The sequence below is a fragment of the Octopus bimaculoides genome, chromosome 18 (assembly GCF_046866305.1).
Source record: "Octopus bimaculoides isolate indiv1 chromosome 18, ASM4686630v1, whole genome shotgun sequence".
In the NCBI taxonomy this organism is placed as follows: Eukaryota; Metazoa; Mollusca; class Cephalopoda; order Octopoda; family Octopodidae; genus Octopus; species Octopus bimaculoides.
Window position 1 is genome coordinate 18384969 of NC_142945.1, and position 17460 is coordinate 18402428.

The 17460-nt window shown below is 36.4% G+C and overlaps 1 protein-coding gene across 1 annotated transcript in view; it reads right to left on the reverse strand.

The window, feature by feature from the left end:
- LOC106871235 (sulfide:quinone oxidoreductase, mitochondrial) overlaps positions 1-17460 on the reverse strand; it is a 62793-nt gene that overhangs the window by 43767 nt on the left and 1566 nt on the right. The gene's annotated exons all lie outside the window — the stretch shown is intronic.

Below are 17460 nucleotides of genomic sequence, written 5' to 3' on the forward strand. Positions count from 1 at the left end.
CCCAGAACCATGTGGTTGGTAAGCAAGCTACTTACCACACAGCCACTCCTGCGCCTTAGTGAAATTTGTCAATGCTTTTCTACTGTATCTTCATCTATCCTTAGTTTTAATAATCGTTTCTTCACATAGACATGAAACCTGAAGATTTGAGAGGAAGAAACTGTCTAGCTTCAGCACATTCTGATTCAACAGACTTATGCTCAAAGGCATCCCATTGCATCCTTCTTTTTTTCTTTTGTTTTTCATACCTATTACATCAAGGACTTATATAAATCACTGTGTCCCTTTTCTCTTAAAGGCAATGATGTGTGATTTGAGAGAAATTTGACCGGTTTTCCCTTAAGCTCTTTATGAAGAAGGACTGTGATAAGTTGTGGTTCCCATGCTTCTTCAAAAGTCATTAGAGAAATAACTTGCTGTTACTTCCAAAGAAACTCACTCAGGCATAGATGATACCACCATCTTTCAATACTCCCTAACCTTTTGCCTCCATATGTCATCCGCATCCATTCTAAACACTCAGACCAAACTTTAGGGAATCCATTGAATAGAGATCCCTTAAAATATCATTCAATGGGCTCATGTCAGTCTTGTTTCCTTCAATATCGCCTCCCTTCCCTTTCTATCTAGAACACACAAACACACACACACACACACACACACACACACACACACACACACACACACATCTCATAACTAAAATTTCAAGTTCCTTCCAAATGCAAGGTCTCACCATCTTGACAAACTCACATACTCAACATAGCAGACTGCATCTGAAAGGCTGGCCTTCCTTTTCAAAACCTCAAAATACTTCAGTTTCTCTCAACTACCAGCTACTTGCCCTTGAAAAATAGAGAATCATGCTGCAATAAGCGTGTGAATCTGAGAGGGGAATATGTTCAATAAAATCATAATTAACTGATCCTCCTGTATTTTCTTTTACCCAAAGCCAGGAACTTTTCAGCAGCTCCTCATGTGTATATATATATATATATATATAACAAATGATAAATGAGTATATGCATATATACGTACAAGTATGTGCATAGCTGCATCCACCAATATATATAGGTGCATATCTGGGTACAGGACATTGCAAACAAAACGTAGACAAGAAAATAATAATAACCAGAGTACAGAAAACACACAGGCCACATAGAGAACATTTTCCTTCATCAGCTACCCCCATTCTAACACAGGCGTTTCAAAGAGTAGGGCAGGACGCATTGTTTTATATATATATATATATATACATGACAGGCTTCTCTCAGTTTCTGTCTACCAAATCTGTACATTTTCTCATAATCAATCTTGCATGTTCACGCTCTCTTTAAGGAATGACTGGGTGTTGGGGAGGGAATCATTCAGAGTTACCTTTTGAAACAAAAAATCAAATGAAATAAAATAAGAAATATAGTTAATTGCAGGTGTGGCTGGCATACTTAATGCAGTGATCCAGAAAGTTGTTTGATTACTTAGAATTACACCTATAAAAACAATAAAACAAAATTAGCTTTGTTGATTAATTATGGATGGGCAATAAAAGGAAAGAGGACAATACTTGAATCTAAATTAATTACAAAAATTAAGCTGAGGGTTTGAAGTGAGTAATGTGTTTGCTCTTTGGTGACGACTACAGCAACAACTTCAGATAATTGATGTTAGAGTTGTTAAGCAAGTTTTACAAGTTTTATTTATCAGGTCATAAATAGACATTGCTGAAGAGCATCTAATAAGACTGAAACATATCTGGTGTTATCACTGTACTGGTCAAAAGATCAGGCTTACTCCTCATTAAATTATTAAATAGTTTGAATATCAGAGTAGTCTCCCATATATTTCTTGACTAGAATTAATCATTAAAGTTAAGCCTGTAGTTTTTTTTTCTCCTCAAATAGCAACAAACTTTCCTTAACTGTTTTTTAAAAAACAAAGGACATTGGATTACATAACTTTAGATACAGCATTTGAAAAATGAAAAATAAAACAAGTACAACAGGGTTTTAACTAGAAAACCTTTGATCATAGATGTAGTTGATTAAGGCTTATACCAATCAGATTGGGCAGAGTTTTCTATTCAAATTTTGGCATAAGGCCAATAATTTCAGGGAAGTGGGTAAGTCTATTACATTGAATCCAGTGCTCAACTGGTACTTATTATTATTGACCCTGGCTGTGGACTCGCGGTCATAGGATCGCGCTTTCGATTGCCAGACCAGGCATTGTGAGTGTTTATTGAGTGAAAACACCTAAAGCTTCACGAGGCTCCGGCAGGGGATGGTGGCGAACCCTGATGTACTCTTCCACCACAACGTTCTCTCACTCTTACTTCCTGTTTCTGTTGTACCTGTATTTCAAAGGGCCAGCCTTGTCACACTCTGTGTTACGCTGAATATCCCCGAGAGCTACGTTAAGAGTACACGTGTCTGTGGAGTGCTCAGCCACTTGCACGTTAATTTCATGAGCAGGCTGTTCCGTTGATCGGATCAACTGGAACCCTCGACGTCATAAGCAACGGAGTGCCAGCCAAAGCCATTATTGACCCTGAAAGGATGAAAGGCAAAGGTGACCTTGATGGAATTTGAACTCAGAATGTAAAGACGAATTGAATGCCACTAAGCATTTAGCCCAGTGTGCTAATGATTCTGCCAGTTATCCACTATTTTTTTTTATCTATTCTAATTATTGGATTAAAATTTTCTGATTACAATTTTATATCTTTTTATAAATGCAGCATTCAGTCAAGATTTAATCTCTTGAGATTTCAAAGGGAAAACTTCCTCCTTCCAATCATCATCATCATCGTCATCATTGACATTGTCATCATTGACATTGTCATCATTGTTGTTATCAACATCATCATCAATCTCTGGACATTATGGTCTCAAGTCCTATGACTCATAGGGCCAGTTACTTGGTTTCCTTAGCATGTAAGTGACCAAGATCACTGGTGACCCATTGCCCCCTGAATGGGTCACCAGTCTGTTGCAGGGTTACTCATTTACAACTGAGTGGACTGGAACAATATGAAATGATGTGTTTTACTCAAGAACACAACATGTTGACTGAGCTGAGATTTGAAACCAGAATCTTGCAGTTGTGAGTGCAACACCCTAACCACTAAACCACATGCCTTAATTAAGCTGTTGATTAAACCCAAGTTAGCTTCCAACTGAGCAAACCTTTGACCAAAGGCATCTGAGTCATGCCCCTCCTATCTTTTTTACCTCCTCAAGAATAGGGTATTGAGGATCACAATATCCCATGGGCCATTTTTCTTTCAGAGAGTTTGACTGAAACATATCAAGGCGGTGAGCAGGCAGAAACGTTAGCGCACCGGACGAAATGCTAAGTGGTATTTCGTCTGCCGTTACGTTCTGAGTTCAAATTCCGCCGAGGTCGACTTTGCCTTTCATCCTTTCGGGGTCGATAAATTAAGTACCAGTTACGCACTGGGGTCAATATAGTCAACTTAATCCATGTGTCTGTCCTTGTTTGTCCCCTCTATGTTTAGCCCCTTGTGGGCAATAAAACAAATATGAAACATGTCTGTTGTTTTCAACAGCTGGCTTTAATCCTTCAATATTTAAACCAGTCATATCAGGTCCAAATATCTGTTTTGTGTTCAAACCAGCCAGATTCATCCTTTTGCACTTATCCTACAATGTCATTCTAAAAATAAACAAAAAAATTGCTTTCATACAGGCCCGTTCTTTACAGTTGCTGGTGCCATGCAAAATGCACTCGTGCTGGTACTGCGTAAGTGAAAAAGCACCCAGCACACTCCCTAAAGTGGTTGGCATTAGGAAGGGCATCCAACCGTAGAAACCATGCCAAAAACAGATGATTGGAGTCTGGACAGCTACCCTGCCGGTCAGCTCCTGTCAAGCTGTTCAACCCATACCAGCTAGGAAAGCAGACGTTAAATGATGATGATGATGATGATGATGATAATCATGATATCATCAACTTCTTGAAGACATGAGATAATGCATGATTAATTCAAAACAATGTGAGTTAAAAAGCACTTGAGACAAAGTAATCTGAATGCTAAAGGGTTAAAGAGGTGACCCGTTCCAATCTACATTGTCTTTATTGTCCTCAGAAGAATAAAGACAACTATTACTGTCAGCTATCACCCCTCACCCCTCTTCCCCATAAAACATATTCACCATTGACCATGTCCTCACCCATGTGATCAATTCACTGCAACTGTCTCTGTCCCCATCTCTGACCATCTGTCACTCTCATTTCACACTCTCGCTAACTTATCTTCTCATTCACTCTTTCTGATGCTTTATCCCGCTTCTCTCCCTGATATTCACCTTGTACCTTGTGGTGTGCCCTCACCAACTCTTTTACTTCTTTCCAGATGGGGAAGACCCTTGTTTCTGTCCCTCTGTCATACTTTAACTGCCCAGCTTCCTCAATACCGCAGCCCTCACTCAGTTGAAGGGTCTTGTCCTTGCACTACAGTATACCTTGTAAAGTGGTTAGTGTTAAGAAGGGCATCGAGCTATAGAAACCACATCAAAGCAGACATTAGAGATTGGTGTAGTCGTTTGGTTTGTCAGTTCTTATTGAATTACCCAACTCATGTGAGCATAGAAAATGGATGTTAAATAATGATGACGGTGGTGGTGGTAGTGATGATGATGATGATGATGATGATCTTTGAGTTATCTCCAATGTCTTCAAATTTTAAACACTCCTAAAGGGAGTTTTATGTTTTCTAATTGCTTAGATAATCTTTGTTGATCAATATATATATCAAAAATTTAAATTTAAAAGAGAGTTTTGGCGCTGATATCCATTATTATTGAAATTTAAATAATAATGGATATCAGCGTCAAAACTCTCTTTTAAATTTTTTATTTGATATATAACCAAGGAGATTGATCCTTAAGGAGTCTACTTCAGACTTTTGCGGAGACATCTCTTGCTATATTGATAGCGATTACATGTTTTTCTCATCATCAACACATTGTGGAGATATCATCATATGAACATATATATTTATATATATATATATATATCATCATCATCGTTTAACGTCCGCTTTCCATGCTAGCATGGGTTGGACGATTTGACTGAGGACTGGTGAAACCAGATGGCAACACCAGGCTCCAATCTAAATTTGGCAGAGTTTCTACAGCTGGATGCCCGAGTTTTGAGAATGATTGGCTGCTATTTACTTTTAGCTGATTCAGTAACCACTTAGAAACCCATATCTTGACTTATCTCCTAGGCTGATAATCACTGAGACAGTCTACTTACCTACCTGTCTATCACCCCAGCCACTCATTCATTAACTTAACTTACCTAAAAAACAACTCACATGTCTGTTGGTGGTTGTGATATTATTGTAAATGAAGCAACTACAGCTTTTCAGAAAAGAATATAGAAGTGTTAAGGCTGTTCCCCCTGATGAAGAGGATTGGCCTGCAAGACCCCTGTGCTGGTGTCTCTCATAAAAAGTACTTGTGCCAGCACTTCATAATAGCGCTTGTGCCAGTGCCACATTAAAAGCACCCTGCACATACTGTAAAGTGGTTGCCATTAGCAATGACATCCAGCCATAGAAACTAAGCCAAATCAAACTGGAACCTGGTGCAGCTCCCTGCTTTGCCAGCTCTGGTCAAACCGTCTAACCCAGGGGTTTTCAAACTTTTTGACTTGCGGACCCCTTTATATTTCAGGCTTTACCTTAGGGACCCGCTTATAAACGCTTATGAAATTTATACATAAATATTTGCTTAAAATGACATATATTTTTACATTTATTTATTTAACAGTATTTAACAAATAGGTTTATTGTCAATTAAAAGATTTTGATTAAAAAACATATATAAAATCAAATTGCCCATAAAAAGTATTTGCTGTCCACGGACCCCCTGTGTTCCGCAGACCACAGTTTGAAAACCCCTGGTCTAACCCATGCCAGCATAGAAAATGAATGTTAAAGATGATGATGATGATGATGAATACACTGCAAATGGGATAACATTAACTTCACTAAAAGCTAATCAAACACTTGTTAATTTTACAATATCAGTACTTCTTGCTAATTACAGTCGTAAGATGTCCCTCTTCACATGGCATGCTGTGTGCACCATAGAAAGTATACAAAACATCAATTTCAGGCATGGTTGTATGATAAATTTGCTTCTCAACTGCATAGTACTAGGTTCAGTTCCACTATGTGGCACCTTGGGCAAGTGTTTTCTACTATAGCCTCTGGCTGATCAAAGCTTTATGAGTGGATTTGGTAGATGGAATCTGAAAGAATCCCATCATTATATATATATACATACACAGTATCTCACAAAAGTATGTACAGTGTATGTGTGTGTATATATATATATATATATATATATATATAATAATATTAGGGATAAAATCCAAAATTAACTTTATATATATATATATATATATATATATATATATATATATATATATATACACAAGAGTTAAGGTATGGAGTAGACAATAGCTGGGCTATGTATGTTTCATAGCAATTGAAACCTCGGAAGTGGTAAATATCCAAGCGAGTTGTCTACTGCAGGCTACTCTTCAGGCCGAGGGTATCTTGATTAAATGAAGTTTACATTTGTGATGACATATACCTCCTTAACGACAATATATACACCTTCCAAGGTTCCGCTTGCTATGAAACATATGTAGCCCGGATATTATTGACTCTGTTCCTTAACTCTTGCATTGTATTCGCATACCTGGCAACCCTGGCTGCCTACCGTGAAGTATAAAACATTTTTTGCAGCTTACCATACTTCAATATGGAAAAAAAAATCCACAACTTTCCGTCTTAATAAACCACTATTGTTCCTGAAAGCTGTTTTTTTATATTCTCTACAGTTTGCTTGAATCTTACCTTCTTCCTACACCTTGGTCCTTGGATCTTACGTTTATATATATATATATATATATATATATATATAAACATAATATAGGGTGTTAAACCAGTATGACTAGGATAATTTCATCCCTATAAAAGGAGTACATATCCTCGCAGTGAAATATCAGTGGCTGTGTGGTAAGTAGCTTGCTTACCAACCACATGGTTCCGGGTTCAGTCCAACTGGATGGCACCTTGGGCATATGTCTTCTACTATAGCCTCGGGCCGACCAAAGCCTTGTGAGTGGATTTGGTAGACGGAAACTGAAAGAAGCTCATCGTATATATATATATATATATATATATATATATATATATATATATATATATATATATATATATATATGTATGTGTGTTTGTCCCCCCACCATTGCTTGACAACCAATGCTGGTGTGTTTATGTCCCCGTAACTTAGCGGTTCGGCAAAAAGAGACCGATAGAATAAGTACTAGGCTTCCAAAGAATAAGTCCTGGGGTCGATTTGCTCGACTAAAGGCGGTGCTCTAGCATGGCCGCAGTCAAATGACTGAAACAAGTAAAAGAGAGAGTAAAGATATATATATATATATAAAATGAGCTTCCACATAGTTTCCATTTACCAAATTCATTAACATTAATTGACTCGTGTTTGCAAAGTGAACCTCTTAACCACACAGACATTCCTGCTCCTATAATTTTCAGTCGTCATTTTTTCTGTCTTTTCAATTTGAAATTTCAGATTGATAAAAACTGAGAAATTGTCATAAACATAAAGTGAGGTGAAGGGATAAATTGAATAAAAATACTTTTTAAAAGCTGAAATTGAAATTCCACCTTGAGTCGAAATTTTGTGTGTGAATGTAATTTCTTCCTTTTTTTTAAAATTAAATTTCTATAAATAAATAAAAATTTATAAGTTTTCAATTTTGTTCCATGATTCTCTATTTTCGATCAGTTTTATAAATTTGAAATTCAAAATAGAAAAGACAAAGGAATTTAAATTTTCATTATTAGCGTTAGTACAGTCTGATAGTCTTCACTCTTTTTTAACAAAGTGAAAGCTGGCGGGAGTTTGGTACTGTGCCAACAACATTCCACCTTCTGCTATTTCTACAACATATTTCTAATGAGAAAAGCATTCCACACTGCGCAATAAGAATCAATGAGGGAGCCTCCATGCAGTCAGTTGCCTTGCTAAAAATAGGAACCATATCTCCCTCAAAGAAAAAATTAGATAATGATGTTGTCTAGAAAAAAATAAAAAAGAGAGAAAAAAATGGGATGATTGCAGCTGGAACACCTTTGATTATAAGTCAGGAATTTAATAACAACTCTGTATAAAAACGAAGCAAAGAGATGGTTACAAACAAGATATTCCGGCCATACTATGTGGTTAAGCAAGTGGCTTCACATCCTTGTGGGTCTGTGTTTGATCCTGCTGTGCAGCATCTTGGGCTTGCCTCTTCTACCTATAACCTCCTCCTCCTCTTGATTGGTCCTGATACCCTGATTCACTATCAGTTTGTCTAGCTGAGGATTATGCTACTAACTCTGACATGCATTAGTTAATTGTAGTGTTGCACTCTGAACACTGGTAGCACAGACTTATGACCAAAAACATTCCACACTTGGTCAGCCTGTCTTTTTTTCCCAAGACTACATTATCCAATGTGTCCTTTTCTAAATCAATGAATGTGTGATTTGACAGAAGATTTGACTGCTATTTCTAGTAGATTAAGTGAGTGATCACTTAGACGTTCCCAGTTGCAGAGTACTTTGAGGATGATTATGTATATTAATTGGCTGGAACTGTGGCAGCTGGAATTTGCCGCTGCCACAGTGTTCCCTAATGCATGTCTTGGCGGTCATTCATTTTTAGTATTTTTCTTTAGCTGTGGATTCAGGGTGGTATTGTGTGGTCTGTGTACCACCCATGGTAATCTAATGTGGATTCTTTCATGTTTATAGTTTTTAGTGAAAAAGTTGGCGTCTCAGGAAAAATTTTCATAATCCAAGATGGATCTGTATAGCTTGTATAGTTTGTAAACCAGTGATAGGCAAACTGTGGCATGCAGAACTTCCTGAATTGTTATTACCTTGAATCTTTTAGGAGTACAGCACATCTTATGATGAACCATACCTCATGCAACCTGCTTCTTGAAAAAGTCACCTATGCCTGTAATAAAGTCATACTATTTCTGATAGTTGTTGAAATGCGGTAGCTTTGAATACTCTAAGTACATTTATGCATATCTTTGCTTTCTTTACTGTGTCATCTGTGTTGCATCGAATGCCTTGTGAGCATGTGTGTCTTGTTGAGTGTGTGTGTGTGTTTGGCAGGTGCTGTGTCAAGCGTGTTGTTTTGCAACCAAGTCGAATTGATATATCATTGACGTAATCATGCAGCTGCTGGGAATATGTGAGCAGGATGTCATTTGCATACCAGGTCATATGTATTGTTTGAATTTTCTGTTTGAGAGTGTGTCTGGAGGTCGTGTAGGTACAAGGTAAATAAGTAGGCCAACTGCAAAAATCGCTTTGGTGTTTCCTACGTATGGGAGAGATTGTAGATTCTAGATGTTGTTACTGAATTCTGCACATTTTTGGTGACCTGAGAGATAAGGCAGAAACAGAAATGCAGCATACTTGCCATCTAGATCATAGCCTTGATCCACTTCCTTTCATCAAACCATGAAGCTCAGAAATACCTTGTGTTTAAGTTATATGCAAACACATTTTCTTAGAACTAATGAAACATAGATGCAAGCATGGCTGTGTGGTTAAGAATCTTACCTCACAACTAGTCATCTTCTGGTTCAGTCTCACTGCATGGCACACTGAGAAAGAGTCTTCTTCTATAACTCTGGGCTGACCAATACCTTGTGAGTGAATTTGGTAGATGGAAATTGTGTAAAATCCTATCATATATGTATGTGTGTGTGTATATATGTGTATGTATGTATAGATGTATAAATGCATGTTGTATACACACACACACGTACATATATGATAGGATTTTACACAATTTCCATCTATCAAATTCACTTTCACTTTCAAGGTATTGGTCCTGTGCAGGTGGTACGTAAAAATCACCATTTTGAGCGTGGCCATTGCCAGTACAGCCTGATTGGCCTTCATGCCGGTGACACGTAAAAGTTACATGGACATTAATACACCAACACCAGTTGTCAAGTAGTGGTGGTTAACAAACACCGACACAACGACACACACACACACACAGATATATACATGTGTATGTATGTGTGTGTGTATATATATATATATATATATATATATACACATGCATACAATAGAAATCTTTCAGTTTCTGTCTACCAAATCCACTCACAAGGCATTAGTCAGCTTGATCTATAGTAGAAGACACTTGTCCAAGGTACCATGCAGTGGAACTGATTCTGGAACCATGTGGTTGGGAAGCAAACTTCTTACCACACAGACACACCAGTTAATACTTTAATCATTAATGAATATAATCTATCAAAACAACCCAGTACTTCGTAACTAGTTTTTTTTTTTTTTGTCGACCCTGAAAAGATGAAAGAAGAATTTAATCTACTGAGTATTAAATACTCAAATAGAACATACACATAACTAAATTACATGATGTATTTTGTATGTTACCTATTGATCGTCGTTTTGTTAGTGTTAATGATATATGACATAAGGACATGTCACAAATCTAGGTGAAGGTCATTCACCTAGATTATTGATAGTCAGTGTTTACAAAAACCTGACTTTGTACAATTTTTTTTTTTTTCTGAGACAAAAGTATGTGTGCACTGAATGTATAATTAGTATAATTATTAACTACTACATTATTTTAGGTAATGAATCTTTTCATGCACTGGTCGCAGAAAGTGTGTGCATGCACACACATGCACAGACTGGAAGGAATAGTGGTGGAGAGTACAGTCAATTAATTAATCAATGCAGTACTTGACTGGTGCTCAGTTTATCAGCTTTAATTGTGAAGAGATATATGAGTGGTTATAGTGGCTTTATAGCGGTTTTGACTGCTATTTCTAGACATGTAAGGGTTTTTGCAACTCTCTCTATTATAATTGTGATTTATTCACAATTATACACTCTTCTTTTATGAAAAGATTTTTTGATTGCATGTTCTGGCCACTGATATATTCATAAAGAATGTACCCCTCAACACAGATTAGTAGTTAGCGACTTCGGGATCAAGGCTAAATGGATGCCCAGAAGTAGACCAGCTTGGAGGAGAAGGGTCTGGAAGCTTAGAGATCCTGCAAATGGACAGAGATTTAGAGATGTGTTACTTGAAGCCTTTGACGAAAGAGAAGGGGATATAGCATCACATAATGTGGAAGACAATTGGAGGTTTCTATGGGACAACCTACTGAGAGCCACTGACCAGTTCTGTGGATGGTGCAAAGTCCTCTCTCAACCCAAAGTAACATGGTGGTGGAACAATGTGGTTGACAGGGCTATTAAACAAAAGAAACAGGACTGGAAGAATGGCGGTAGCAGGGAATTGTATCAGACTGCCAGAAGGGAAGCTAGAAGACAAGTTTATTTAGCCAGAGGGGAAGCAGATAAAAAAAAAAAATTACCAATGTTCTGTGCCGTGAGGGCCAAAGACTTGAAGTATTTCGTGTTGCAAGACGGTGTGTGAGAGAGAATTGTGACGTCGTAGGAGAGAAATGTGTCCACATGGATGATGGCGCACTTGCATTAAACGAGGCTGCAAAGAGAGAGGTTTGGATACGCCACTATGAAAGGTTGCTTAATATATATTTATATATGTATATATATGTGTGTGTGTATGCATATGTGATCGTGTGTGTGTATATGCATGTGTCTATGTGTTTGTGCTTATCCTCCACCACTGCTTGACAACCAGTGTTGGTTTGTTTACATCCCTGTAACATAACGGTTCATCAAAAGGAACCAATAGAATAAGTACCAACACCAATTTGTTCAGCTAAACCCTTCAAGGCAGTGTTCCAGCATGGCCTTAGTCCAATAACTGAAACAAGTAAAAAATAAATAAGGAATCAAATGGTTGTCACTTGGCTAGAAGTATAAACTCTTTCTTATGAATATCTCTGTGCCATTTTATATTTTTTTATAACTGTCCTTGTCTATTTAGTTCTTTCATTTTGTATTTTTTTAGTTGTTCTCCTCACAAATTATTTTTATATACCATTTGGTCTACAAACCTTGTATTTTCTTATTGTACTTGTCACATTTTTTCTGTCCTTGTTCATCTACCATGTCTTTTCATTTATACCCCCAACAGCTTATGTTGCTGACACTGTCCAACTGAATAACATGATAATATTGTCAGGTGTTGAAATTGTGATTGTTACTTGGTTGACAGCTGATGAGGGATTGAGCTTATCTTCATCTGTTGTGCGGTGGGGGTTTTTTCTGTTCCTTTGTTTTCTCTCTGAGCCACATTTTCATCAATGAAAACCTTGATACAACTAAAATATTTATTCATTGTGATGAATTAAATATTCTGGCCTCTGCTGCTGCTAAAACTTTTCATGATGGTCATTCATCACCATGTAGTCAAAGTACTGTAAGTGATTTCTATCTGTCCATCCATCATCTGTCTGTCTGTCTTCCTTCCTTCCTTCCCTCTCTCTCCCTGATTGCTATTATGGAGATAGAATCCTCAGGCATCTTCTCCATAGAGTCCTGTCAGAAGCATCTATCATTATACTTTCCCTATAAGTGATTTTCTGATGTTAATTTGTACTATCAATCTTAATTTTTATGAAAAGCTTCATTGTTGATGTGTTATGCTTAGGATCTTGCAAATTTGTTCTTTAACCCTTTAGAATTTAAACTGGTCCCAACCAGCCAAAATATTCTACCTGTTTTATGTTAAAACTAGCCAGATTCTACCTATCCCACCTACCCTACAACATCATTCTATAAAAATAAGCAATCACATCATCAAAAATCTCAAAGCTGTAAGATAATGCATGATTCATTCAAAGCAATGTGGATAAATAAGCATTACATTTGAAAGAGTAATCTGGTTGCTGAAGGGTTAAATCTTATGTATGTCATGATATATTTTCTATGGCTATTAGAATGATAAAACGTTACATGAATAATTGCAATGGCATCATAGTAAGAATGGGGAAGATGTTATTTAAAATGATGAGATTGTTGTCTTTAAAGGACTGTTACTCCTATGAAATTCATATTCAGAAACCTAAGATTTCACAAACAATTTAACAGTAAACAACATTTTGAGTTGTTTAGGTTGATTAAATTAATTCTTTTTTTTTAATTTGAGAAGTATTGTATATAAAGTTTCCAATTTAATCTCTGAGTGCACATAAATCCTTATGCAATCATTACTCTCACAGAAACCTGGCTCTCTGATTGTAATTTTGAAATACACACATGCATCTAATTAAAAATTATGTTTTTAGTTTTGTATGTTAAGTAAAATTTTGAAGCAGGCTATTCTAAATGTTGTTTGTATTAAAGATAATAATTTAGATCTAGTTTTTGTAAACAAATTAAATTGCATTTCTCTAACTGCCATTGCAGATCTATTTTGTTAATTCCAATCATTTTCATTTAAGTGGCTTTCTTGGGTTGTTTTATTTTACTCAAAATTGTCAAAATATTTTCTTCAGTAATTTTCTCAAAGCTAATTGTTTAAAGTGTGTGTGTGTGTGTGTGTGTGTGTGTGTGTGTGTGTGTGTGTGTGTGTGTGTATGTGTGTGTTTTACTTAAAATTGATTGGACAAATTATTCTATTAGTTGTTCTAATTCGGATTCTTATTGGTTATATTTTTTAAATAATTCTTCATAATGTGTTTGAATCATAAGTTCCACTGTGTCATATTAGATTAAGAATACATAAATGGTCTCTGCAAGTACTTTAAAAGTATTTAAGAGAGCCCAACATATACAAACAAATTAAAAGAAAATCCGATAGACTAAACAAAGCTAAGTGTTCTAGAGCAGATATAAAATTGTGAAACCTTAAACGAAAAGATATTTTTATAACAAAAAAAATCTTTAGAGTCAAATTCTGCATGTTGTTTATAGAAGAATAGACTACATTCAACTTCAAATTCAAAAATGTCACGTTTGGTTTACAATAATGAAATCTTGGCATATCCATTGAGCAAAGTTAATGAGTTCTTTTTTTTTTACTTCTGTTTTATTTCTGATAATAGTCATGTTAATGATGTAAGTAGCTGATACTTTCCTTTCTAGTGACACTGTATCTTTTACTTTTTTCAGTCTTTGTGCTGTGGCCATACTGGGGCACCCCCTTGAAGGTTTTGGTCAAACAAATTGACCCTAGTTTTTAAGCCCTGTTTTTTATTCTATTGATCTGAACTGGTGACTTATGGGGGACGTGCATAAACCAAAACTGGATGGCAAACAATGGTAGGGGACAAATACACACATGTACGTATACCTATACACACACACACACACACACATACATACATACATACATACATACATACATACATACATACATACATACATAAGAGTGTAGGCTCGAAATGTAAAAGACTTTCTCACTTCCTGAGCGTTAAATGTCTTCAGCTTTTGTTTTGTTTTTTTGTAAATTCCAACTACATACATACATACATATCTATATATATATATATATATATATATATATATATATATATATATACCCCACACACACAATTAATGGAGTTCTTTCAGTTTCTGTCTACCAAATCCACCCACTAGGTTTTGGTCAGATGTTTGCCCAAGGTGGCGTGCAGTTGGATTGAACCCAAGAACACATGGTTGGGAAGCAAGCTTTTTGCCATACAAACAAACCCAAATATATTCTAAATTGTGTTCCAAATTTTCAGTAAGAATTATTAATATTTATCAAGCTTTAAGATCATCATCATCATCTGATGAAGATATAAATATAAATATATATATCGCATATTATATTGTTGAATTATTATTCAATTTATTTTATAATAGGGGTTCACCTTTGCTGTTTATCCTTTGGAGTTAATCAGAAAGTATGAATCTAGGTTGATGGATTGGAAGAACCATTAGAGAATTGGGTGAGATATCCTGCAATATTAGTCCCTGGCTCTTTGCATTTTGACCACAACAGCTGTAACAACATTGGTGCCAAACAATATCATTCTAAGTCAGAGGACATTTTCTTGGATAAACATAGGTAGTGTGTAGAAGGGAAGGTAGTGTAGAACAGGCATGGGCCAACTGATAACCTTCCTAAAAAAAAAAAAAATCATGTCCAAGCCTGAACATATACATTGCTGGACAAAATCTTAAGACCAGTGTAAAAACTGCCAAAATGAACTCCATGCAGACTAATATATTCACCTATTTTTCATTATAGATTCCTTATTGGCTAATAGAAAACGATATGTGTAAACCTAAAGAACTGTTTAACATTTAATGCAGAAAATATGCTTTGTATGAAAACCAACAATATTTTGCCTGGTCAAAAGTTTAAGATCATGACAAAGCTTGAAACCATGTGATTAACATTAACTGATGGAAGCCCTACATCTTTTATTAATAAGAATTTCAAAACACCCTACTGTCTTAATCCGACAATTCTGCCTATTATGTAGTTTGAATGAGAAACTGTAACTAAAGATTGAAATTATTAATCCCACAAAGAGGTGAAAGAAGAGAGACAGCATTGTGAAAGTATTGGCTGACTGTCATCCTGTACTCCTCTTGTTGCTAACGAAATGATATATGCCAGCTGTATGAACAACTGGTTGTTTTAATGGGGGAACAAACAGGGGAATTCCATTAGAAGAAGTTTTGATTGATTTTCTCGGTAACTATGGGGGCTTGGAAAAAAAAAAAAACCGCAGCACAATGAATGCACCCGTCTCCACCTGTGTGACATTTTACAGGCGACTCCACCCAGCCGTTTGGCTGTGAACCTCAAGACAAGAAAGAATACAATGATCATCCATGTCCAATTTATATACTAGAAGATTTATATATATATATATATGTATGTAAATATGTATGTGTCTGTGTCATTTTGTTCCTCCATCATCACTTGACAACCGATGTTGGTGTGTTTACATCTCCAGTTCGGCAAAAGAGACTGATAGAATAAATACTTGGATTACAAAGGATAAGTCCTGGGGCTAATTACTTAGACTAAAAAACCCTTGAAGGCAGTGCTCCAGCATGGCTGCAGTCAAATGACTGAAACAAGTAAAATAATAAAAGAATACCTGTCACCACCATTCATTTTGTAGTTGTTCAGTTTTGAATCCAGCCATGGCTTCATGGTTAAGAAGTTTGTTTCATAACCCTATGTCAAATGTTTCTGCTGTTACCTGATTATGTGGAGGCGCAATGGCCCAGTGGTTAGGGCAGCGGACTCGCGGTCATAGGATCGCGGTTTCCATTCCCAGACCGGGCGTTGTGAGTGTTTATTGAGCGAAAACACCTAAAGCTCCACGAGGCTCAGGCAGGGGATGGTGGCAAACCCTGCTGTACTCTTTCACCACAACTTTCTCTCACTCTTACTTCCTGTTTCTGTTGTACCTGTATTTTTCAAAGGGCCAGCCTTGTCACACTGTGTCACGCTGAATATCCCCGAGAACTACGTTAAGGGTACATGTGTCTGCGGAGTGCTCAGCCACTTGCACGTTAATTTCACGAGCAGGCTGTTCCGTTGATCGGATCGACCGGAACCCTCGATGTTGTAAGCGACGGAATGCCAACAACCTGATTACACTTAACAATAGTTTTAGGTAAATAACAGAGGACAGAAACACTTTATCCTGCTGAAACTTTTCACAGCTAAAGACCATTAACTTCTTTGGTTTTGTGTTTAATGGTATTTGTTAGACAAAAATAGATTCACCAGCGTCATAGAATTCTTGATGGGTTCGATGCTTAACAATTTTTAGTTGGTTGTATATTTATTTATTCATTATTTATACATGATCTCATTGCAGCTGTTATCTTTGATAAGCAGTACTATTTTTATAAAATTTGGTTGGTATGATTAAAAGCATGTGAGAAAACTGGAAATGCTGTAAAAAAACCAAGTAAAATATAAAATGATAAAATATAATAGAATATAGTTGCAGGTGTGGCTGTGTGGTATGTAGCTTGTTTACCAACCACATGGTTCCAAGTTCAGTCTCACTGCATGGCACCTTGGGCAAGTGTCTTCTACTATAGCCTTGGACCAACCAAAGCCATGTGAGTGGATTTGGTAGACAGAAACTCAAAGAAACCATATTTTTATTCTGGATTTGGTAGACAGAAACTCAAAGAAACCATATTTTTATTCTGGATTTGGTAGACAGAAACTCAAAGAAACCATATTTTTATTCTGGATTTGGTAGACAGAAACTCAAAGAAACCATATTTTTATTCTGGATTTGGTAGACAGAAACTCAAAGAAACCATATTTTTATTCATGGAATGTTGGAAAAGGTATTACTTAGTACTGAATACTTGCTTCTAATGATTGTTTAATTCCAGCAAAATTATTAAAAACCGTTTTATAGCATTAACTTCTACTGGTCAACATCTGTATAAAT